The 25,387-nt window shown below is 47.6% G+C and overlaps 1 protein-coding gene across 1 annotated transcript in view; it reads right to left on the bottom strand.

Annotated features, from left to right (window-relative positions):
* LETM1 (leucine zipper and EF-hand containing transmembrane protein 1) overlaps positions 1 to 25,387 on the bottom strand; it is a 420,852-nt gene that overhangs the window by 72,514 nt on the left and 322,951 nt on the right. The gene's annotated exons all lie outside the window — the stretch shown is intronic.

Raw genomic sequence — 25,387 nt, 5'->3', positions numbered from 1 at the left:
GACTCGTCCCCCTCTGAGGGCCCGATGGCAAACAGCCGTGCCATCCGACATTTGACTCAGGCAGTCGAGACAACCATGAACATCACAGCGGGCATCTTTGCCAACAACACTGCCGAGCTCCAAGCGGTCCGTTTGGTGGCTCTGCAGAACCGCCTCGTTCTAGATGTGGTTCTGGCGGACCGTGGAGGAGCATGCCGCATTATTGGGTCCAGCTGTTGTACATACATACCGGACAACTCACCCTCAGTGTACAAAGCCATCGAACATCTTCACAGACTCTCTTCGGAAGTTCACCAAGAGCAAGAAGAATGGTCGCTTGGTGGTTGGTTCTGGGACACCGTCAAAAGCTGGGGCTGGAGACTGCTCACCATTATCCTGATTCCCGTAGTTGTAATATGTGGCCTATGCTTAGGAATTCAATGTTTGCCACCTATGTGTTCTTTATGTGCGAGTTGTATTTTTCCCAAAACTATGGACATTGGAAGCGAACATATGAGAGCATTGTATGATACCGAAGTAAGGAATTTGATGAAAATTGACATTGAGTAAAGCAAGGTGGCTAGATATGTTGAAAAGGGGGGACTGTTGAAAGTTGGGCTAAAACCGTCAACATTATCGGCGCCCTCTTGCTCTCCTTAAACCTTTTGTGCGCGTAAAACAGCCGCCATTTTGGGCACCATGGCTTCCCTGCTCTCGCCGAGAGCCAGCGCGCCTCTCTCTCCCTCCTGGCTTCGCTGGCAACCCCCTGCTTGCACCTGCCTTGAGTCATAAACCCCTCTTCGGCGCTGCTCTGCCCCAGGCCCTCATCCTGTTCCCAGCGCGACACCTCCCTGCTTCCCTCTCATGATCTCCGGCCCTTTGATGCAAACCCCTTTTCCCTGTGTGCCCGTTTGTCTTCCCCGTTCCCAGGCCGACACCCAGCTCTGCCGATACTGTTCCTTGCCCCTCCCCGTGCAATAGAAAGTTTCCCCCCAGCAAGGGATCCCCGGGTTGATCAAAGCCCCCCGCCCTACGAGATCCGATCAAACCCCACACACTCCGTGAATCGGCGGAATATCCAGCTGCGCGATGATCATCACCTGTTGTGAACGGGGCGGGGACTCCCACTGTAACCTTGCGTGGGAACGGGCTGGGAAGGGGGGATTCGGAGGATGTCTTTCCGTACATCAAAGTATCGACGAGAATGTGTTACATGCAATAAAAAGATAAACTTGTGTATAAGAGGCCAGGCCTCAGGGATGCAGTTAGAGCACCTCAGAACGATACCTTCTGTCCGTTTCGTTGTGTTCTCCTCCGGAGAGAATAAAATCCTTGTTTCCTGCCTTCCAGTCTCCAGCGCCTGCCTCTTCAATAGTTTAACTTCTTTGTGGGTTCAAGAGGCGACACCGCCGGGCAAATACTTAAGGATCTTATATTCTGGTTGGTAGTGCCCCCCAATTATTTTCTACATGTGCATGTTATTACAAAGGACATTGTCAATTCTGGCAGCTTATTACTGAATTATGGCGCTCATCCTCAGACAAATGACACTATTCAAGAAGTGCACAGCATGATGGATTGTCTTCTCTAGTCTCCTTTGTTATCAGCAATGGTCCTGTCAGGGAGACAATGGGTTCCTTCACCGGAGGGCATACTGCTACTAAGCTCTTTGCAAAAATAGTCCCCATTGCTGAGATTTGCAGGGTAACCAATGCGAAAGTAGAAAATAATTTTACAAAGCATTTAATAATTCCACTGAACAACTGACATTATTGCTTTCCAGAATCTGTCGTCCACTCAGTTATGGATTAGGGTGAACTTCTCATTCTAACCAATGACGATGAAAATCAATAAGGGTTCTGTGAAGGTAAAGCAAAGGGGCTAATCCTAGTAGTTTACCATTCGAGTCTTTACTGTATTTGTGAGCAAGATACCCTAATCCCTGAGAAGGTAGGAGAAGGAACAACTTAGCCGACAATATTACATCAAGTTTCTTGGCATCTATGGAAACTACCAAATGAACCTCCTGAGAACTGCGCATACATTTTGGGATAGCAAAGCTGGCCTCAAGTCCTATACTGGTATTTTGTGTACATATGTAGTCTGATGCCCGTCTCACCATTTTTTTCCACTCTATTACAAAAAAGATGCAACCCTATAAAGTATGAAAACTAGTTTCAGCCAAATGAAAATAAAAAATGAATGCCATCTTTAAAAATAATGACAAAGTGTGTTTTTAGGTATACTTATGCATGTTATTAAGTTAAAAGAGGTTTCATTGTTGTAAAGAGTTTAATGATGCCCTTCTGAGCAGAGATCGTTATTGTTCATGAATTCAATAAACTCTGACAATGACAATTAGTAAGATATGTTTATTTAGAAATTAGTTACTAACCTATAACTCCAGTTCTCCAACATTGATATCCTTTATATATTCACATGCTTGAATCATTCCATGTTGTCAGGCTGGGAATCCCAGTACATTAATATAGCAGTAAACAGTGTAGAAGTATACATCATACATTATACAATGCAAGAGGGCCAAGAGCCTCAAATAACTAAGTGGGTCACATGTATCAACATTAAGAATAGCGATCACCTAATTGAGCATTTCTGCGGATCGCAATTAGTTAATCGCTATTTCTAATGTATGAAACTCCATGAGTTTAATTTAGCAATTCCTAGTGGGTAGCAAATGGACTTACCTCATCAACATTAATGAGGTAGGTCTCAATTTGCGACCCATTAGGAATCACTAAAATCACAGGGATGGTGGCCTGCTGGAGTCAACAGACCACCATGTCTATGATTGCTTTAAAATAAAACAATGGAAAGGAAAGGAATGGAAAGACGATTTATAGAGCGCGATAGTTACCCTGAGGCGTCCTAGCGCTGACAGACACTGTGAGCGAAAGAGGTGGACCAGAAACCTAGTTGGGTTGTGAAAAAAGAAGGGTCTTTAGTAGTTTACGGAAGGCCAGTAGGTTGGGTTCTGCACGCAGGTAGAGAGGGAGGGAGTTCCAGAGCCTGGAGGCATTATACGAGAAGGCACGGCCTCCGCATCTAGCCTTCTTGATCTTGGGGACCGTCAGTAAAAATGAGGTCGATGATCTGAGCTGCCTAGCGGGAGAATATGGGGTCGCCAGGGAGCGATTGATGGGCGGGCCAGTTTCCCATATTACTCGGTGGATGGTGCATAGAGATTTGAATTCAATTCTTCGTCGGATTGGTAGCCAATGTAGTCTCCTTAATCCATCCCTAGCTGATGTTCGGCGGGGAATTTGGAGCAATGTGCAGGCCCCACAGTTCTGCACAATCTGCAGTGTATTCAGGGTAAACTGGGGGGCACCCAAATACAGGACGTTTCCGAAGTCCAGTCTGGAGAGGATAAGTCCCTGGATCATGATCTTCCTGGCCTCAGGCGGTAACACGGGAAGAATCTTCCGTAGGACTCGGAGTAGGCCGAAGCAAGTTGCTGAAAGTTTTGAGGCTTGGGCGTTGAAATTGAGAGCTTTATCGAGCCAGATGCCCAGGCTCTTGACTTCATCTTTGGGCGGCGGGGGGGAACCTAATGAGGAGGGCCAAAGAAGCTTGAGAGCCAGGGGGGAGGGGTTGCCCAGGAGCATTAGCTCGGTCTTGTCGCTGTTCAGTTTAAGATGTGACATGGTCATCCAGTTGGAGACCTCCTCCAGGCATGTTATCAGATTGCCGGGGTTGGACTCCAACTGGTTGAGGGACACCACCAGCTGTGTGTCGTCCTCGTAAGTGATGATTCGTACTCCAAACGGTCGGACGACCCCCGCTAGTGGCTCCATATAAACATTAAACAGTGTCTGGCTTAATGAGGAGCCCTGGGGGACACCGCAGACGAGAGGTTTGCTCAGTGAAGTGAAGTCGTCCTCGAACACTTGAAAGGAGCGGTCGGAGAGGAGAGATTCTAACCAGGATCTGGCCTTACCCGACACTCCGATGTTCGTCAATCGTGACAATAGTGTGCTGTGGTTGACAGTTTCGAAGGCGGCACTTAGGTCCAGGAGGATTATGGCTGCTGAGCCCCCACTGTCCATGATCATCCATGCCTCCTCCGTCACTGCCAAGAGGGCAGTTTCGGTCCCATGTTTGGGCCGAAAACCTGTTTGTGAGTCATCGAGAGGTGGCTCACAATCATTTTCTTTAAATGCAGCCCGGTTTCCTTAATGGAAAATGGTTGTGTTTAAAAGAAAATGAAGTTTTATTTTCATTTTTTAAGAGCAGGCAATGGTTTGTGGGACCTCTGTCTGCTCTTAAAAAGCGTTTTCACCACCATTCACAAAGGGGATGTGGTCCCTTCCCATTTGCAAATGGGTTACCATCAGATTAAATGTGATGGTAAACTGCAAATGTTTTCCACCGGTATTTGGTCACAAACCATCCATACATAGTGCTGCAAATCGGTATTAGGAAATGTAAATGTATGTAAATGTATTGCGACTTATATAGCGCACGTATCACCCGAAGGCATCAAGGCGCTTGCTTAGGGAACCCGTCCTGGTATTCCCCTGTGAGATACCCCGGCAGGGTATCCACAAGGTGAAAGCCAGGCATCCCGCCGCGAGGGGCCGTAGTGGAGATTAAGCAAGCAGGAAAGGACGCCCTAAACAAGCCCTTCCTAATACCGACTCGCATACCCACTTTGCAATTCGGTAACAGGTTACCAAATCGCAAAATAGACGTTGGTACAGTGGAAAAGCCTTTTTTGAATTCGTAAAAGGGCTGATTTTGTGAAACAGCCCGTTTGAGAATGCGAAATAGATTCACACATGTGGCCCAGTATCTTAAGTAACACATCCACCTCATTTGAAAGACCCAAACTTCAGCCAATGCGGTGGAAGCTTAGGGCTTCTTCCATAGGTGCAACTTGACGTCAAGGTTGACTCCGACTCATTAAGCAGCACAGATGCACAGCCTCGTGGACACACTGATCAGACCATTTGTAATAGACAGAGACTGAAGACTGCTTGTGTGTATTCAGCACGTTTGACGACGCACTGCTTTTTGAACTTGTTTTACCATGAGGCCTGTACACAAAGCCGCCTCAACGCCCCGCACCACCCAGGTTCAACGGTTGGACCTGGGCTCTTCTCTCTTGGGAGACGAGAGTCCCTTTGACTGTCCCAACTCCTAGGCCATCAAGAATTTGAGCTACTTTTTTCCAGTAATCCTAGTCTTCCATTGTCATGAAGAGGTCCGGATTCTAATGGGCCTAAACGTGCCGGCACTTCTTGTTGGAGGCGTCTTCTAAAAATATTTAAAACATGGGGGGTGGGGGTCTCGTCAGCGGCAAGATGGCTGGGCGCTGACCTAGCTCTGCCGGCCACGCAATCTCATCCGGCATAATCCGTTAGCAGCGGTGAGCATCCTGCTGCCAAAACCTACCCCTGCATCGCACACACCTGCTGAATCGCCTTGGGGCTACAGAGGACGATGCTGGGACCCTTAGCCGCACTGCGGGCCTAGTTGACATCTTGCGGCGCCGGCCTGTCGTGTTTGCTCGGCTCCTTCCTGAGCGGGCTGGTATTGCTGCTGGCGTGGACCTCCTGTACGGGCCTGAGAGGTGCCCTGCTGCAGCTGCCCTGTCCTCAGGGGCTGTGTCGCTCTACCTCCGGGATCCGCCCCGCTCCGGTCTAGATTCCTGCCCGCCACTGCCTCGGCGCTGCGTGGGACCTGAGACCGTGGCCCAGCTGGCCCACCGGCCTTGGGCCTTGCCTGCCTGGGGCCTTGCCTGCCTGCTGACTGCCTGGGAACAAAGATGACCGTGCTTATGCACCCAAAATCCAGCGCACGATCAAGTAAGGCTGCAGCACGCACACTGACTTTGATCTGCAGCCCAGGTCTCCCTGTCTCCGTGCGACCCCAGGGGGGTTTACACATCGGCGATATCGTCTTGCTGACCTGCTGTTCCTAACGGCCCCGGGAGACCCGACACGGCTTAGGGACTCTCCCACTACCGGCCCCCAGAACGTGCTGCCGCACGCACGTGGTTAACACCAAAATCACCCACATCCATGGGGGAGAAGGAACTCTGTGCCTTGGGCTTCTCTCCACTCCTGTCTGCGGTTCCCGCACCATTGCTGACACTGGGGTGTCCCGGAGGCCTTGCCTGGGCACTGGTGGTGGACTGCTGCATACCACCACTGGTGCAAAAGGAACAGTCTCCTTGTGTCTGCTCTCATTATTATTGGTGACATCTGGGACGATACTGCTTGCGCCTGTCACCCTACCTCTGAGACCTGCTGCGCAGTTGGCTCTGGGGTTCCAGTCCGCTGCAGCCCTGCACGGCCTTCTTGGAGCCACCTCACAGCATCCTCCTTCCTTTCCCGCTTGGCTGACTCAGCCCTTGACCCGAAGAGCTTTCACGCATCTGAAGTTTCTCTGTGCTGCCTATTCTTACTGCTGTCATTCCATCGCGGGCCGCCATGGGGAAAACAGACACCAGGCAGCTCAAATCACCTTCTCAGGGCACGGTGTGGGCAAGGTTAGTGAGCCCCCCCCTCCCTGATGCAGGTGATCAATCCGCCCAAACCAACATCCCTGGTGAACAGGATATGGGACTTCGTACCATTCTTCTAGAAGTGCGATCCAGCCTCCAATCCATTGACGCAAAAATAGACCATCTAATGTCCCGCCTGGATCAGATGAAGCAAAGGGTGGACTCGCATGACGCACGTATTGATCAGCTCGAGACGAGGGTTTCGGACACGGAGGACGCTGGAGCCTCCGGGCGCAAAAGCTCCTCAAGATGGACAAAATTCTCGAAATTATTTGTGCCAAGAACGAGGACTTAAAGGCGCGCACCCGGAAGAATAACATCCAGATCGTTGGCCTGCCAGAGTCCACTGCGACCGGGAGAATGGAATATTACCTCGAAACCCTCCTCCGCGACACCTTTGGCCCGGTCCTGTCCACCCACTTCTTTATTGAACAGGCACACAGAACACTTGGCCTCCGACCTCCTCCCAGGGCTCCGGCGAGGCCCATTATCATTCGCCTGCTGAACTATCAGGACCGCGACTCTATACTATGCAGCGCCCAGGAGCTGGAGCAGGTCCACCACCAGGGCAACGCGCTATCCTTTTACCCTGGTTCCCTGCTCACGGTCCAGGCGGCCCGCATAGACTTATTTCCAGCCAAGCGTATCCTGCAGCAACTCCACATCACATATGCAATGCTTCACCTCTTCAAACTCTGCATCAACTTTGGGGAGAGCCCAAATAATTTACTGACCCCAAGGCCGCCTTCGATTTCGCGAAGCAGCTGCAGGAGTCCTCTCCACGCAGCCGCTGAACCGAGCCTGAAGACTGTCACACAAGTGATAATGACTAACTCTCATATGCCTAGTTAGGCCTCACTGTTGCATTTTTTCATGCTGTTTCCTCCAGCGTTCTGTTTAATGCACTGTGCTTAAACATATGTTGACTTGTACCACTGTACACTATGTTGGCTTGGGATGTATGGGTGCTTGTTGCACAGGGGTTATGTGGGCCCAGACGATAGCTTAATCACCCTGTCAGTTTTATCTATAATCATCCCCTTTCCTGGGACCACACAATCTCCCTCTTAGCCGCCTCCCGCTGCACCACACCATGCCTGGCAACACTGCCTACACGGCTAAGGGTTTATGGCGATGCCCACACACCCCGTCGGGATGATTCCCAGTCCCATATTCCGATGTCCAAGTTTGGGATCCCTGGGTGGGGGTGGTTTGGATTTTCAACCTAATTGGGGGGTTGAAGTGCGAGGCGGGTGGGTTGGAGATTTCTTCTCGGGCCACTGTAACATTGGAGGCACTGTCGGCACTATGATACCTAACGCTCCATCGCTACTAAATGACTGACACTGTCCTCTGGACTTGGCATATTCGCTGCCTGAGTGACCATCGTAAAGCACGTCTTATGCATGCACAGCTCATCAAACATCAGAAACAGCTCATCATTTGTTTCCTTCAAGAGACACACTTCCTTCCTGCCACCTCATCTAGATTACAGTCCCGCCACTGGGGAGACCCCTACACTGCCTATTACTCAAATTACTCATGCAGTGTTTCCATTCTTTTTGTAAGGGGCCTCCCCTGGTACGTCACCCATTCCATCACTGATGCAAAAGGTCGCTATGTGATACTTGCTGGCACTCTCTACAACCAACCACTGATACTAGCGGCAATTTACTGCCCCAACACTGATGATCCAGGCTTTTTCACACAGTCTGGCAAGCTCATCTCTTCTCTGGGGCCTCATTTCTTGATATGGGGGGGGCGACTTTAACATAGCACCTTCAGACGCTGGAACGCTCGGGCGACCACATTCAGCACCCACAGGCCATTGCTCTCCTCCACTCCATCATTGATGACAATTCACTTCTGGATGCGTGGCGGCATGTGCGCCCTACTGACCGCGAGGGCATCTGCATGTCGGGCGTGCACGGCTCCTGGTCCCGCCTCGACCTTTGGCTTACCACCCGCGATGATGCCTCCTGGACCACCTCTGTGGACCATATGGCTCGCACCCTATTGGACAACAGCCCTGTGCACCTATGCGTGTGGCTCCCACTCACACTTCGCCGAATGTTTGCGTGGCGCCTGCCACCCAATGCCCTCTGCGACACTGCCTTTCTCAGGGCTATCCGAGGAGCTATCACTGCTTACTTCGAGTGCAACGTGGGCTCCGTTGAGTCACCCTCGACCCTTTGGGAGACCTTCAAGGTTATGAACCTGGGTGGGGGGGGGGGGGGGGGAGTGTATCGCCAAACATTCGGGGGTGCTCAAATCCATTTGGGGAACCGTTGAACGCTTGGTAAAAGGTATCAAAGCCCTTGACCTTAAACAATGTCAATACCCTTGCCCTGATACACTCGCGAACATCAAAGCCAAACTCATGGAGTTCCGCAAGGAGGCAAATAGGGAGCTCATATTCCTTGGCAGAGACGCCAGTGACCGTTGCTATGGCAAGGGCGATGGCCCAGACAAGTTCCTCGCAAACCTCCTCAAGCAGCCACACGCCTCTTCCTACTTTACAGCCCTTTGCGATGAGGTCACGAGGAGGAATACCTCTCCCACTGCCATCATGGATAGGATTTCAGAGTTTTACTCCCAGCTATATACTGCTAGGGCGGCTCCCAACAGAGAAATAATGGACCAATATTTCGACTCTATGGAGCTGCTGTTTATGTTTTGTTTGCATTTGTATTAGTTAATGTTTTTATTAAATTACTGTGGTTAAAACGGTAATTCTGAAACTGATTCTCTTAAAACGCTGTTGAGCGTTCATGCAGCTAAACGCATGTAGGGCAGCTGATTACTAACGCCACTTGTTTTCTTACCTCAGTCAGCGGCCCCTCTGCCCCGTTCCATTGCGGCTCCTTGCCAATCGAGTGGAGGGCGGCTCACCTACCGCGGCTCCTGGTGCCGGCCTGGTGGTGAGAACGGGCGCCATATTGGGAGGAGTCAGAGAGCACTGGGACCTGAGGCAGCGGTCCAGTCGCTCGAGGCTCCCTCCCAAAAAACTATAGGGAGACGTCTTTCACTCGTGGATTCCGGGTTGGTGGCAGCACCCCGGCGCCATTTGAAGAGAGACACTGCACAAGGCAGACCTGAGAGAATCGCTTTTTAAAATTTATGTTTTGTTTGCATTTGTATTAGTTAATGTTTTTATTAAATTACTGTGGTTAAAGCGGTAAATCTGAAACTGATCCTCTTAAAACGCTGTTGAGCGTTCATGCAGCTAAACGCATGTAGGGCAGCTGATTACTAGCGCCACTTGTTTTCTTACCTCAGTCAGCGGCCCCTCTGCCCCGTTCCATCGCGGCTCCTTGCCGATTGAGTGGAGGGCGGCTCACCTACTGCGGCTCCTGGTGCCGGAACGGGCGCCATATTGGGAGGAGTCAGAGAGCACTGGGACCTGAGGCAGCGGTCCAGTCGCTCGAGGCTCCCTCACATAAAACGTGATGTGTTGGAGGGAGCGCAGCGGACGAGCGCAGCGGGCGCGACGGAGGCGAGCGTCCGGGGCTAGGGGCTAAGGACTCTGTTAGTCTCTACAGGTACACATCCGCTGAGTTACAAGCGTTAAGACCTACCTCTATCATGTGTCCCCCCGTACCTCTTAATACGACGAAACGAACATCTCGTCTTGGCATCAGTAACCCCGCTAACTTAATTGTGGATTCTGCCCCCAAGTATGCGGTGCTTACAACTACACCAAGCACAACTTGCAACTTTAGGTGCATTTATTTAAACACCCGTTCTTTGATCAGACATCAGATGGATATATTTCTGTTACTAACCGATACAAAACCGGATATGTTGTTATTAACCGAAACATGGCTCACCCCGGATTCTCTCCCGGATATTTTAGTTGCTTTACCTGCAGACTATTATATTCTGTCAGCAATTCGTCCGGCAGGTAAAGCTGGGGGAGGAGTGGCCATTATTGTTAACAAAAAACATCAACTCAGACAACTATCCTCTTTACTTTTACCAAATGTAGAAAATATAGTTGCTAAATTAGATACTGCTAATGGAACACTTGTAGTGGTCCTATTATACCGTCCACCTCAAACAATGGCCACATTTCCTTCCATTTTAGCAGAGCAACTGGCTATGCTGGCTACAAACAATTCTAAACTACTTTTGGTTGGGGATTTGAACTTTTGGTTCGATAACACATCATTAGACCCTCAAGCAGCCGAGATGAAGGACCTTCAGAATGATATTAATTTGATACAACACATTGATACTAAAACTCATCAGAAGGGCCATAGCCTCGACCAAATCTGGTCTTTGAATTTACCAGTATATTCTATCGATATTAAACCTTGCAGCTGGTCTGACCATTTTAGCATAAGTTTCTTCTTTTGTGTCGATAAAATTACTCAATTCAAGCTGCAAACCAGTAATACCACTCGAAAGTGGACTTCTATGGATATGTCAGCTTTTTTAAACTTTTTAATGACTTCCCTACCTTTACAGAGTACTAATGTGGAGACAGCCGACCACAGGCTTAATGAATGGCTAACCACTGCCATCAATATTTACGCCCCTCTTACTCGCTTTTGTAGCTCTCGAGGCATGGACGCACATAAATGGTTCACGCCGGAGCTAAAAAAATTAAAACTGGAAGTGAGGCAACAAGAGAGAATTTGGCGAACCAATTACTGCCCTCAAGCAAGGGCTGTTTATTGCCTAACTAGGAAAGCTTATCAAAAAACTTTACATGATCACAAGACTGCTTATTTCTCTACAAAAATTTTAAATTCTACTAACAAGTCGAAAGAAATTTTCAGAATTGTGTCTGAATTATGTAATGATGATAGAACCTCTCCCCCAGTAGTTCCCTCACAAATACTCTGCAATTCTTTGAATGATTTTTTTAGTGAAAAGATATTACTGATTAAACATAATATATCTAAACTTCCAGCTTGCGCCCCTTTGGATGATATTTTTTTTAATCCCTCAACATTACATTCTTTTCCTCCAATTGATTTAAACATTTTTTTAGATCTATTGACCAGAGTCAAATCAGGATCTCCTGAGGACGTTTGTCCCCCTCAAATAATGAGAGAAATTGGTCGGGCAATTCCCGACAGCATGATACCACTGCTCAACAATTCTCTTACATCTGGGATAGTCCCAAGTAGTTTCAAGCAGGCCTTATTGATTCCCCTCACAAAAAAATCGGGTATCGATCCTTTAGACCTCACTAATTATCGGCCTATATCACTTTTGCCCTATTTATCTAAGATCTTGGAGGCTCATGTCACCAATAGCCTCTCAAATTTTGTTGAAGATTCTGGTTATTTACAACCTAAACAGGCAGGTTTTCGGCCTGGTCACTCCACTGAGGCAGTAATATTGGCCGTTCAGAACACCTTGAGGTCTAATGCCGACAAAAATGTACATCAAGCCTTGGTGCTTCTGGATTTGTCTGCAGCATTCGACACGGTTGACTATACCATTCTGGTCAACCGTGTCGAACAGGCCGGCCTCCGAGACTCTGCCTTGGCCTGGCTTAAATCTTTCATATCTGAACGCACCCAGTCTGTTCGGCTAGGTTCTTTTACAGCCCCTAAAATTAATTCCTTTTGCGGGGTTCCTCAAGGTTCCTCCTTGTCCCCTTTACTATTTAATTTATATATGCGGCCTCCTTTGTTCTCTTTAAGAGAGCATAAAGTTACTGTATATAATTATGCAGACGACCCGCAGTTGGTTTTTGTATTAAATTCAACCAATGCTGCAGAGAATTTTCAGGCAACCATGACCTTCATTCAGAGTTGGATGTCCTCAAACCATCTTAAATTAAATCCGGGGAAAACTGAACTGATCTTGCCTGGGAAGAGCGAGATCAGTTGGAGCCCACACTTTTGGCCTTCCCCCAAAAAAATCTCAAACAGTAAAGAGTTTGGGAGTGACCATTAATGAGGACTTGCCCTAAAATCTCAGATTGGAACCGTAGTTTCTTCTGGATTTTTTCAATTAAGGAAAATAAGAAAAATTGCACATCTCCTTACTGATTCGGCTTTTATTCAGGTAGTCAATGCCCTAGTTCTTTCCCATATTGATTTTTCAAACAGTATTTATCTGGGTTTACCGATTGGTCAACTTAGAAGACTGCAATACCTGCAGAATCAAGCTGCCAGACTGATCTGCAAGGTACCTAAATGGGAATCGATTAAATCAGGGCTAGAGAATTTACACTGGCTGCCTGTGGCGCAGAGAGCCACATTTAAAGCTGGTTGTATTATTTTCAAGGCCTTGCAGGGCAAGGGCCCAATGTTTATCAGACAATTGATCGGGAGATATAGTCCCTCACGTAGTTTGAGATCAGCTCATAAAGATCTACTTGAGGTACCCCGATTTAAGAAAAAACGACAGGGAGGTAGCTGTTTTCACTTTTTAGCTGCCTCTTTGTGGAACTCCCTACCTTTGACTTTGAGACAGAGTAAGGACCTCCTTGCCTTCAGAAAGGCATTTAAGACTTTTCTTTTTACACAGGCCTATCTGAAATAGCGACTCTCTTTGGTATCCCTTTGTTATGTTTTTTTTTATTTTCTCTTCAGCGCCAAGAAGCTTTTGGGCGTATGTGCGCTTTACAAATTTTAAATAACATAACATAACATAACTGTGGCTTGAGAATGGTCATAGGGAGTATCTGGATGAGCCATTCACTCACGAGGAGATCTTTAAAGTCATTGCCGATCTCCCAGCTGACAAAGCCCCCGGTTCGGATGGGCTCACCCTGCTTTTTACAAGCAATACACGTCCCTCCCGGTCCCACATCTGGCGGACATGTATAACGAATCCCTCGAAACAGGGCGACTTCCCCCTTCTCTCCGAGAGGCCATGATCACCCTACCGCTAAAGCCGGATAAAGCCTCTTTGAGCGGTGTGACTCATACCGCCGCCTATCGCTAATTAACACTGACAAAAAAATGTATGCCAAATTGCAATCATCCCCTTATGCCGATGATTGCTCGTCCTGACCAATCCAGGTTCATCCCAGGCCGTGCCACATCTCACAACCTACGCACCATCTTTTCGGTTATTAACCAGATAAACCCCGCTCTCCCCGCCATAGCCACCCTTCTAGACGCCACAAAGGCTTTCAACACCCTTGAATGGCCCTTCCTTTTTTACCTTCTCCTTCGGCTGGGCTTCAGCCCAGGTTTTGTGCGTTAGATCCAGCTGCTGTACACGCATCAGGGTGAAAGGGCAGATTACTGACCCTATTACCATCTCGAGGGGCACCAGGCAGGGTTGCCCCCTGTTCCCCATGTGATTCGCCATTGCGATGGAGCCCCTGGCGGCCTGGCTACGCCAGCACCATACCCACCGGGTTATAGGTTTCTCGGCCCGGGCATTGGTAGTTTCCACGTATGTTGACAACATCACGATCTGCATCCGCAAACCTCAGGAGAATCTCACCCCCATGACTAGGGAGACTGTCCGCTTTGGCTGCCTCTCCGGAGTACAGGTCAACTGGTCCAAGTCAGTTTTTTCCCCCCTTACTGGTGATACCGTGCCGTTTACGGCAGACCACCCTTTTATATGGGCAACTGGACCCACAAGGTATTTGGGCATTAGGTTGAGTACGGACATGGATGAACTGTGGAGATCCAATTTTGGCAGGGCAAAGGACTGGCTTGAAACTAAAACTCGCGTGTGGTAAAAACGTCCTCTTTCACTAGTTGAGCGCATCGCCATCACCAAGATGGTAATGCTCCCCAAATGCTTGAATCTCTTTTTATATATTCCAGTCTCCTTGACATCACAGTCTAAAAACTGTGCTCTAACATTATCGCTCTGATCTGGGCAGGACGTCAACCTAGAATCGCTTATGACATTTTGACTCTTCTCCTAGCTAGAGGCAGTATGGGGGCCCCTGATTTTAAACTATGCGCTCAGGCCAGCTTTCTCCAGTTCTGGCTGCATCCAACAACTTTCCAGCATGATGTGGCAGTCGAGATGGACCTGGCTTCGCCGTGGCCACTGAGGACAGCTCTATTTTTGCCGCCCAAGCCCCCCCCCCCAACTGCGGCATGATCGACACAGTGGAATGCCTGCGTTGGGCCTGGGACGGGCTACGCAAATACACTGGTGCAGAGGTGCTCTCTGGGCCATCTATCTATCTAGGCCGGCCCAGTGATTCGCACCATGGTCGACATTTACCCTGACAATAACTTTTTCACACTCCCTACTAATGCAACCTCACTTGATAAGCTACTCTATTACCAGATCAGGGCTATGTGCAGAAGCGAGAATCCCGTTTTTCCGCTCGCCCCCCCATTCTAACACTGCGCTTGAATACATTCACTCCTCCAGTTCCCTGTGGAAAATGGTCACTAGACTATATACCCTTACACTGGCAGCCTTTTCCATTAAAACAGAACATGCCCAAGCTGCATGGAGTGCGGACATTGGGAGAGACATATCCCTAGAGCAATGGCAATACTGCTGCAACCAAATCAAGCGCCTCTCTCCCAATTACCGCCTGCGGCTTATTCATTTTAAATATCTACATAGGCTTTACTGTACCCTACATCGTTACACAGAATGGGTCAGGTGGGGGCGGATAGGTGCGCGCGGTGCACTGCACCTGGAGTGGACTTAGCGCTCCTGGCCTGGTTGCATCCCAGGGTCTCCTCATTTGAACGGAGGTATGCACGGTAATAAGTGATATTACACTTGAACGTTTAGTCCCTGATCCCCTATTATGTCCCCTGGGTCATGTCACACATGTTTCAGATGGCAACCGCAAGCTGACCGCGATGCTCCTGGTTCTTACAAAGTGCCGGGTGACTATCCACTGGGGTCGCAAACCATCACCTTCAACTAAATGTTGGTTGGATGACGCTGCTCACTGCCAGACGCTCCCTAGGTGAGTTTTGGGACCTGATGCCAGCTGCAGGCACACCTCCTGACATTTGGGACCCTCTTATCTCCTACCTGCACCGCCTAGCCAACCCAGATGAGCCGGCCACAGATTCTACACTCACTAACGCTCATATAGATAACAACGACCCACCGGACTCCAATCATAATTCATGTCCGAACTCACACGGCCCTCTTAAGCACAACAACTAAAACACTGTCAAAGTACAAACTCATGTGCCATACTAAATGTACTTACTTTGTATTGCTGAGCCTTCCTGCAGGATGGAAGAATTGTTATGTTACTGCATGGAGTGATAAATGTATTGTGCCTTTCTGTTTCAATAAAGGTTTTTGAAAATTAAAAAAATATATATATTTAAAAAAAATTTGGAAAGGTACTGTTAGGACACATATGAAAGGAATTGAGGACAAGTTTGTCCTCGCTGTGTGGACGACTTTAAAAATGGTCTCCTGGTATAGATTGGCAATTTAACTAAAGAGACAGCCACACTTCCTCTAACTAGCTGGAAGACTGAAGCCTAGCATCTAATTGTTATGATTTTCGACATAATGTTGTAAATTCACATATCTGTGTACGAATGCTGTTTTATTGATTGAATTTTCTTTTGTTTTTGTTTTCTTTGGTTTTTTTTTAAAGACTTTTATTAAGAAAAAGGTAACAACATACAAGGCAAAAAAAAAACTGCGCATGGACATGTGTTCACAGAGGAGGACACTCAATCAAATTGTTATACAGCAGAACAATATTACAGAGAGGTGAGGGGGGTCAGCGGGGAAACAAATCAGAGATAACAGAAAGAACGAAATACGTAGAATGTCGGATCAGGGGCAGAGGGGGACATCTTGGCTCCCGATGAATGGAGGCGTGCATATATTCCCTCAGTATGCGTTCCACTGGCTCCAAATTTTATTCCATTTCCGAGGTCTGCCCCGCGCCACATACACAGTTTTCTCTCTGAAAATACACCAGTCCATGTTCTCCTTCCACGCCGATACCGTGGGCGGCCGCAGGAAAACCCCACAATTGCGCAATGTCTCTCTTAGCGATCATATTCCCAAGGGTCGCCCACTGCGTCTGCGCCACGTTATAATCATTCGGCTCCCACACACTCAACAGGCAGCGTCTGGCTTCGGGCAATAATACCACTCCAGTGACCCTTTCCATCACAGCATGCACACGACTCCAGAACGTCACCACCTCGGGGCACTCCCAGAGGATATGAAGGAAAGTTCCAACCATTCCACAACCGCGCCTACATAACCCATCAGAGGAATAGCCCATTCGAATCAAGCGTGGACCCGTAACATATATACGATGTCAAATCTTGAGCTGAACGAGTCGGAGACGGGCAGGAATCGCCACCTCCTTGGGCGAGGATAATGCAGCCTGCCAGTCCTCGTCATTCAGCTCCAGACCGTCACCGGTCCAAGCCTCCCTGAGGCGTACCAACAGATCCACCCGACTGTTGATCAACTTTTTGTAAATCAAAGAAATAGTGCTGTCGCGCACATAGCCGTCGAGGACCCGATCTTCAAGAGGGGAGGACTCGGGGATGTCGGTCTCCGCAGGAAAGGCCCATTTCAAAGCATGGTGAATCTGTGCATACCTAAAGAATTCCCTATCACTCAGGCCATATTCTGTCTTCAATGCCGCAAAGGTCTTGATTTTGCCCTTGGCCCAGAGGTCGCCCACCGTACTGATACCAATCATGTCCCATTTGTCAAAGCCTTTCGTTTTCCAGAGACATCCCAATCTTTCAGACGCATACAGAGGGGTCGCTCGAGTCAATCGATCCCTCCATCCCACTGCCGCAGTCGCATCATGCCACACTCGTACAGCAATCTTGGTGGGGCCAGATAAGTCCTTATCCGCCACCTTGGAATAGAGTGCCCTATTGTAGTCCCCGCCCGGTAGCAGATATTTATCCATCTCAAATGCAGGGTTAGGGACAGGAGCATACGTTGCATGATTGATCGCACTCAGCTGCAAGGCCCAGTAATATCGCCTGATATCCGGAAGTGCTATACCTCCGTCATACCAGGGAAGTGTGAGTTTAGCAAGGGCGATACGCGAACGGCCATCCCAGATTAATCGTCTCTGCAGGCTCTCCACCTCTCGAAAATAGCTCGCCAGAATAGTATCGAACGTATTCTGGAGGGCGTACAAAAAACGCGGCAAGGACATCATTTTGAAAAGAGCTGCGCGTCCGAGTGGAGATAGCGGCAGCCTGCGCCAGCGCACAACATCTAGCTTCAACCTCTGAAGAGGAGGGAGCAGGTTACGCTCATAGCGAGCAGCTGGGTCCAGAGATATAAAAATTCCCAAGTACTTGAATCCCGTCGGTGAGATCTGAATAGGGCAACTGCGAGGCAGGGGAGGGAGACCACCCGAAAGCACATACACACAGGATTTGGCCCAATTGATCACAAGGCCCGAGTTCTTTCCAAACGAAGTAAGCACGTAAAACAAAACATTCAGCACTTTTCGAGGGGAGATAAAATACAACAAGATATCATCTGCGTAGAGCGATACGCGATCCTCGAAATCCGGGGTCCATTGAATACCCTTAATCGAGGGCTCCCACCGCAGCCAAGCCGCCAGCTGCTCCAGGGCGAGGGCAAAAAGTAGTGGTGACAACGGACAGCCCTGCCGTGTGCCCCTCCCGAGGACAAAAGACCCAGATACTCGGCCATTCACGACCACCAGCGCCAGTGGCGCTTCATACAAAAGTTTCACCCAACCCCATCCCGAAAAGAAATGCAGAATCCACCCAATAATGAACACAGTAACCAAATCAGAAAGAGAAACTATACGTTGCCTTGAGAAAAAACACAAAACACCAAAATTCCCCCCTCCAGCCCCCAACTTAAAACCGTTACGATACCCCCCACCCTGCACCCCTGCGTTAGACTCAAAAGCCACCCCAACTTGCAGTGTGCTTGTCGCCCTAACAATAAACTAAGCTACAAAAAGAGCCCCTGAGGAGGATAGAGTCCCACTTCCCCCGCCACCCTCGGGTATACATCAATAGGACAGTGGTATGAGAAGCATCAAACCCAGCTGTATGATATGTCAATTGTTCGGGACTCGGGAATCATAGAGTCACTCTTGTTCCAACAGGCCACCCTCGGCTCCACCTGGGTGCCCGGTTCGGTCAGTCTGCTTGGGAAGAGTATCCAGCCAGTCACTAACTCTCTCGGGACGATCAAAGAAAAATGTCCGGTCCTCATATTCAACACAAAGCCTAGGTGGAAATAGCATTGCATATTGCAGGCCCATGTCTCTCAGCCTTTGTTTCACCCCCTGAAACACCATCCGCTGCCTCTGTACGAGCTGGGTGAAGTCCGGGTAGAAACTCACCGTCGTGTTCTCGAACTTGATGGGGCCACCCACTCTCGAGGCCTGCAGAATAATGTCTCTGTCCCTAAAGTTGAAAATTCTGGCGATGATAGGCATCGGAGGGGCACCCGGCTTCAGTTTCCCACCCGGCACTCGATGGGCACGCTCCACAAAAATTTACTCAGTCCCGTGGGGGCGAGGTGATTCAAGACGAGGTCTTCCACCAGGAGATCCGTTGCCATATTGTCGGAGGTTTCAAGGACACCAATAATGCGTACGTTATTGCGTCGGGCCCTGTTTTCAAAATCCTCTAGTCGATGGGCCATGAGGTCATTAGAGGATCGCAAATTTCCGATTTCCGTCTGCATGTGGGACACATCGATCGTGAGGCTGGAAGTCTTCAGATCTAGTGTCTTGACCCTTTCATTAGTCTTTGACAAGTCCGCTCTGATCAAAGTAACATCGACGGCTACAGTGTCAATTTTGAGAGCAAGAGCCTCATATTGCTGGTCAATGGAAGCCTTCATGCTGGCAATGGCGCCCATGACATCCTGCAGAGTCAATTCGGTCGACGCGGCCGGGTCTTCCTTGGAATCTGCCAGAGCACGACTGACGCAGTCGGGGACCCCTTGGAATGGGTATAGCGATCCATGACGTTAGTCTGGATCGGTCCCCCCCATAGAGGCGTTTTGGTTTTCCGTTTCTCGTTGTCAGCCCTAGCCGCCATTTCGAAAAGTGTGCCCCGGAAGGGCCCGCGAGACCTGGTGAAAATGGCCGGTCAAGACCAAACCACCAAAGACCACGAAGGTGGGCCCCAGAGGCACAAGCAGCAGCGTAGCTCAACACCCAAGCATCCACGACAGCCGGCACACAATGGATAGGCAGCGTTAGACCGAACCGCGGGGGACCGGAACAGTCCTGTGATCTGATAAAGCCGGAGACCCAAAAACTAAACTGAAAGTAGATCAGGGGAGCAGGGGTAACCTCTCAGGCCGTTGTTGTTCAACTACTCCCCGGCGTCCTGGTGTGTCAAGCCCCCGGTGTCGCTGCGGGGCGGGCATCGAAAGCTCAGATCGGCGTAGCATCGGTTCCTGAAGTCCAAATCAAATTTTAAAAACAGCGAAGGTGTCAGCTGAGGTTCATCTACAAGAAACAGTCATCAAAATCAGGATATCTTTCAGGATATGTGCAGAGGGCGGCTAGGGTCTCGGAGGCCTGTGCTCACGCGGCCATCTCGGATGCGCGCGAAGCTCCTCCTCCTTTGTTTTCTTTGTTGCTATAATTTTGCCACAGTTTTCTTTTTATGTACATGTACTGGTGTATGGTCTTCGATTTCATCTCGTATTTTTTTAGATGAAGATGGGTTTGGAAAGGATCTAAGAATAATAAGTTTAGGTGAAAATCTGTAAACACCTTTGGAATGAATTTACGGGTTGGTTCTGAGAATTACCTTTTCCTTAGTGACCCAGACAAAAGTTTCTCTGACGGTGAATGCTTGAATCGTTCTCATTCTCCTAGCGGATGTCAAAGCCAGGAGTAATGCTGTTTTCAAAGAGACAAATTTCAAGTCTGCTCTATGTACAGACTCAAAAGCACCACATAACATCAGCTGACTGAAGACTGTATAAACTTCCCATGGAACTGGAGGATGTCATAGAGGTAGAAATGCTCTGAAGAGTAATGTCAATATCTGTTTAATGATTCTTTGAGAAAACAGTATAGACTTAGAAGTTTCAGTTCTCCTAAATCTTGAGACTGCAGCAAGACGGACAACGACTGAAGGATATTTGAGTCCCCTCGTCTAAATTTAACACATATGCAGGATTTCACTACGATTTACTTAACCACTTGCATGCTAATGACAAGGTGAACTCGTCATGAGGCACACTGGAGCTGTGCTCATGACAAGGTCAACTCGTCATGTATAATGGGATTCATAAATATGCAGCACAGGAGGGGAAAACCCCTGAGCAGCCAAGTGGTTAAAAATGGTTGATGACTATTATTCCTGCTCCAGACACAGACTGCTTCCATTTAGTGTTGTAAGTCTTATTGGCCGCTGAGGTTCGAGCCTTTGTCAGAACATATTAACATTCTTGTGGAAGATCTAAATGGCCAAATGTTAAGTGGTTGGAAACCATGCTGTCAAATTTAGAGACGTGGGATCCTGGTGGAGAATCTCTGAATGTTTTCTGGAAAGTATCTTGAGATGTACCATCAGAGGAATGGCTGCACATACCCATAACTGTAGAAGCTTGCTGCACCAATATTGGCAAGGCCACGCTGGAGCAATAAGGATCAGAGTGCAATGATCTATCTTTGCCTTCATCAACATCCTAAGGATCAGGGGAAAAGGAGGAAAGGCGTAAGCAAATATTTTGGACCAACTGATCGAAAGAGCATTGCCCCTCCTCCATGGATGCCAAAACCTGCTTGAGAAGCACAGGCAATTCTTGTTGGTCGGAGTGGAAAACAGATCGACACTGGGTTGACCCCAATGACTGAACTATAATCTTCTGTTTTTATTCTTGTTCACACTCATGGCAATCCAACATTTTCTGACTGAGTACACCCGCTTGGTCAGCCTGGCAGATGTTCCACAGCAATGTCTATCCTGTGAGAAATGGTCCAGTCCCACAGACGTTAAGCTTCTTTTGAAAGGGGTTTGGAATATGATCCTCCTTGCTTGGTTATTTAGAATATTTACGTTCTGTTATGCGTCCTGATCGGAACTGGTTGACCCGCTATTCTGGGAAGGAATGCTTGTAATCCCAGTCATATGGCACTGAGTCCTAGTATACTGATGTGGAATTTTTTCTCTACATCTGAACAGAGGTCTTTGGTTGAAAACTCTCATAGTTGAGCTCCCCAGACCTCCATGGATGCTTCTGTAGTGAGTATCATCCTTTGTGTGATTGGCAGAAAAGAGAGACATGCATTTAGATTTGCCGGGATCCTCCACCATATTAATGCTTGCTTCAGGCACCTTGTGACTGGGACCGCATCTTTCCATGGACCTTCGATCTGTTTCCATTGCAAATCCGTTTTTTGCTGAACAGGTCTCAAACAAAGCCTGCAGAATGGAATGAGGCCTATACATTATGCCATTAGGCCAAACGGGGACTTGCAGTGCCTCACTGACTAATTGTCTTGCAGCAATTGTCTTTACAACAGTCTGCAGCTTTCTTACCCTTTCAGCAGATGGAAAAGCTTTTCCCAACTGTGTGTCAAGTATTGTTTGCAGAAATTAGAGTTTTATCTAAGGCCCCAATGATGATTTCTCTCTAGTTAAAGTGAGACCCAATTTTCTGAAAAGACTGGTGTAGGCCTTTGTAGAAGTATCTACTCCTTCCCTGAATGGTGATTTGATGAGCTAGTTGTCCAGGTATGGAAACACCTGGTGAACTTCCTGTCTGGGAAAAGCAACAACTGAGGTGAGATATTTTGTGAATATTCAAGGCACTGATTTTGGCCTGAAAAGCAGCAATTTAAATTTGTAGTGTTGCCCCGCTACTAAGAATGAGGTTCTTCCTGTGCTTTCGATGAATATATATGTAGAAGTATGAGTCTTGAGGTCATAAACTCTCCATCCTGCAACATCTAGAGGACGTTTTGTAAAGTAATCATTCGAAATGACTGTCTCTTTAGAAGCTGTTCAGCTGCCACAGATCTAGTATCGGTCTCCATTGATTCTTCTTCCTTTTGATTAGGAAAAATCTGGGAGACAATTCTTGGTTTCTTTGTGATTTGGGGACAGCTTCTATAGCTCCTTTGAGGAAAAGCGTTAGAATTTCCATTTGAAGCTGCTTTAAATAAAGATGATGTTCTTTTTTAGGTGGACAAAATATGATTCTCTGGATGAATTTCTACGTATGGCCTGATTGGACAATTTGTCCGATGTTACGTTCTTCCATGCAGAACCCCCCCCCCCCCCCCCCACCCCAGGCCTGGAGTCAAGCTCATTCTGACTGCCATTGCTTGGTGCTTGTGAGGAACTTCTGTTCCTTTCTGAAGTCATCCCGTTAGACCATCTTTGGTTCTGATTGGCAGAGAATCCTTGATCGTATCCAGGCAAACTTTGTTTAAGGATAATATGAACGCAACCTGACCTTCGTACAGATTGAATCTTGCTATGAAAGTTTGACATATTCTTGAGGACTAGACGTCCCAAATCTATTGTACTTCAAATGCCCTAGCACCTTTGAGGTGTCAGTGTTAAGACCCTGTAAAGCTTTATCGACATGTGTACCAAAAAAACAAAAATGGTGAGGCCATAAAAGGCCTTGTCTGCTTAGTACAGTACCCCCTGCCTTTTGGCGAAAGTCTTTGTTCAAAGCACCCATGGCAACGTCAATAATGAAGGAAAAAGTTAGCTCTCCTTCCTTTAGGATAGCGCTCGCCACTTCCCTCGTATTCTCAAGAAAGAGTTCCAGTAATGGAGCGATGTCATGCCACATCTGGTGATCATAGCAACCTAGAATTGCTAGGACATTGGCTGCCTTAATCGAAGTTGCTGCCATAGACCAAATTCTTGAGCCCAGATTATCAATGGGTTTGTAATCCTTGTCTGGCAGACTGGAGGATGGCATTTTTGGGGTCTTAGTTCTTCTCTGAGCTACTGAAGAAATTACAGAATCCAGTTTAGTGTGCCTTATATTTTCGGTGTAGGCTAGGTATCACTGCAGGAACAGTAGCAGCTGTCTTCATTAATTTCAAACCTTCCAACCAGACATAGTCAAGAATGGGTATGGACTTAATAGATTTCTGAGGTTGCTTTTTAACCCCTTTGGTGCTAAGGCAATTCCTGCTTTTACTCTAATTTCCATTGAAATTACATGGTCAGCTTGGCTGCAGTGCATGACGAGCTGACCTTGTCATGGGCATGGAAGTGGTTAAAGTCACAGAGAAAGCATGGTTGATCTAAATACGTCATTGGTGGGTTGATTTTCTTGGCAGCTGTTTTAATCAATGAGTGAAATTTAGCGATGTGGTCTGTAAAATCCTGAGATGTCATAATTTCTACTTGGAGCAATGAATTCCAGTCAATTAACATTTTATCTGTCACTATGTGGTAGAAGCTCACCTTCCTACTCATCTCTAACAGGATATACAGAACCATTCGAGTAAACATCATTCATGTCCTCCCCTTGAACAGATCCCCTCGGCGTTGGAGGAGGGGGTAGCTGCGATGGCTGCCGAGGAGGTGAAACCAGTAAAGGAGAAACGGGAGGAGGTGGCAGAGTGCCCCATGTTAGGGTTACTGGTTTATTGCTGTGCTAATTTGTTGAAAGTATTTATCATCTGTTGAAAGGTTTATAAAAATGCCACCGGCACTTGGACCACATCAGGTTGGCTATAAAATCTTGGTGGTGTCTGCCTCCTACCTATTCGAGTACTCCTAGACATTCACTCCTGCTGGTAAACCTATTCATTGTAGGACTTCTAGTGTTCTATTCCTTCCTCACCAAAATCTGGGACACATCTTACATCAAAATATATTGAGCTGTAAGCTGTCAATGAGGTATTATCACTACTGTCTTCCTGACCTTACTGCAATATTTGAGCTGGAGGTGGATTTGTCAGCAATAATGGTGAAAATCATTTCCCCCTATATTTTATGCTGTGTGGCTCTAGATGGTGTTTTTCCGTCAACGGCGTGGTGGGTGTCTACCTTATAGTCTACGATGTCGTCATTAATGGGATGGTCGCCAGTGACAGTCTCATCGTCAATGGAGGTGATGTCCTAGATGGTCTCGTCGCCAAGGAGGTTTCTTTTGAAGATGAATCTTTTAAATATGTCTTCTTTAATATAGCTGGATCCTCTAGAAAGTGCCTAGAGGCATAAGTTTCTGGTTTGTTACCAGGGGACATGGCTGCAAGTGCTGTACCAAAACGAATCATGCTCAGGAAACTGTATGTCTCCTCTTGTGCTTTGCCTCCATGGAAGTGCTTGAGGGGGCACTTTTAACGGAATCCTTGTCTAAAGAGGGGGCAAATCTATTGGCAAAAGGAACATTCTCTTTATCCATAAGCAATAATGCCAACCTCCCTTCTATATCCTTAAGAGTTTTAGTTGAGAAAGATTTACAAATGTTTTATTCTGATGGCTTATAAATTGGATAAAAACAATAAATCAACCAAGAGTTTGTGTCATCAGTGCTTACTAGGGTTTGATTGTTTTCATCTAATGAATTTTTAGCCTGATGAAGTCAAATTATTACTTACCGATTGACAAAACACAAGTTGGTGGAATTTTTCTATGACGGATGCACAACTCCATTAATGCTGGAAACTTTTCGTCGGTTGTAGGAAAGCAACATTTTGGATGTGAGGATCTGTTGGGATAATCTACCCATTGACCCGTACATGGATTAAAGTGGACTTGTATTCATCTACACTGTTTGGTCATAGGCGAATTCTTTGTACCAATTGAGTGTTCTGACTATTCTGTGAACAAGTATGGATGATAATCGAATGGACAGATGTAGGGACAAAAGGAAAAAAAAAGACTAAATGGATTGCTTGAGATAAGGATGGGAAAGATAGAATGATGGACAGATCGAAAAAAGAGTGGCTGGATAGAAAGAAGATAGGAAGAATGATGGACAGATCCAAGAGTGGCTGGATAGATAGAAGGAAAAAAGAGA

Source organism: Lissotriton helveticus, chromosome 2_2 (genome assembly GCF_964261635.1).
Source record: "Lissotriton helveticus chromosome 2_2, aLisHel1.1, whole genome shotgun sequence".
Classification (NCBI taxonomy): domain Eukaryota; kingdom Metazoa; phylum Chordata; class Amphibia; order Caudata; family Salamandridae; genus Lissotriton; species Lissotriton helveticus.
The sequence above is the reverse complement of the archived record's forward strand: the minus strand, read 5'-3'. Positions and strand labels throughout refer to the sequence as shown.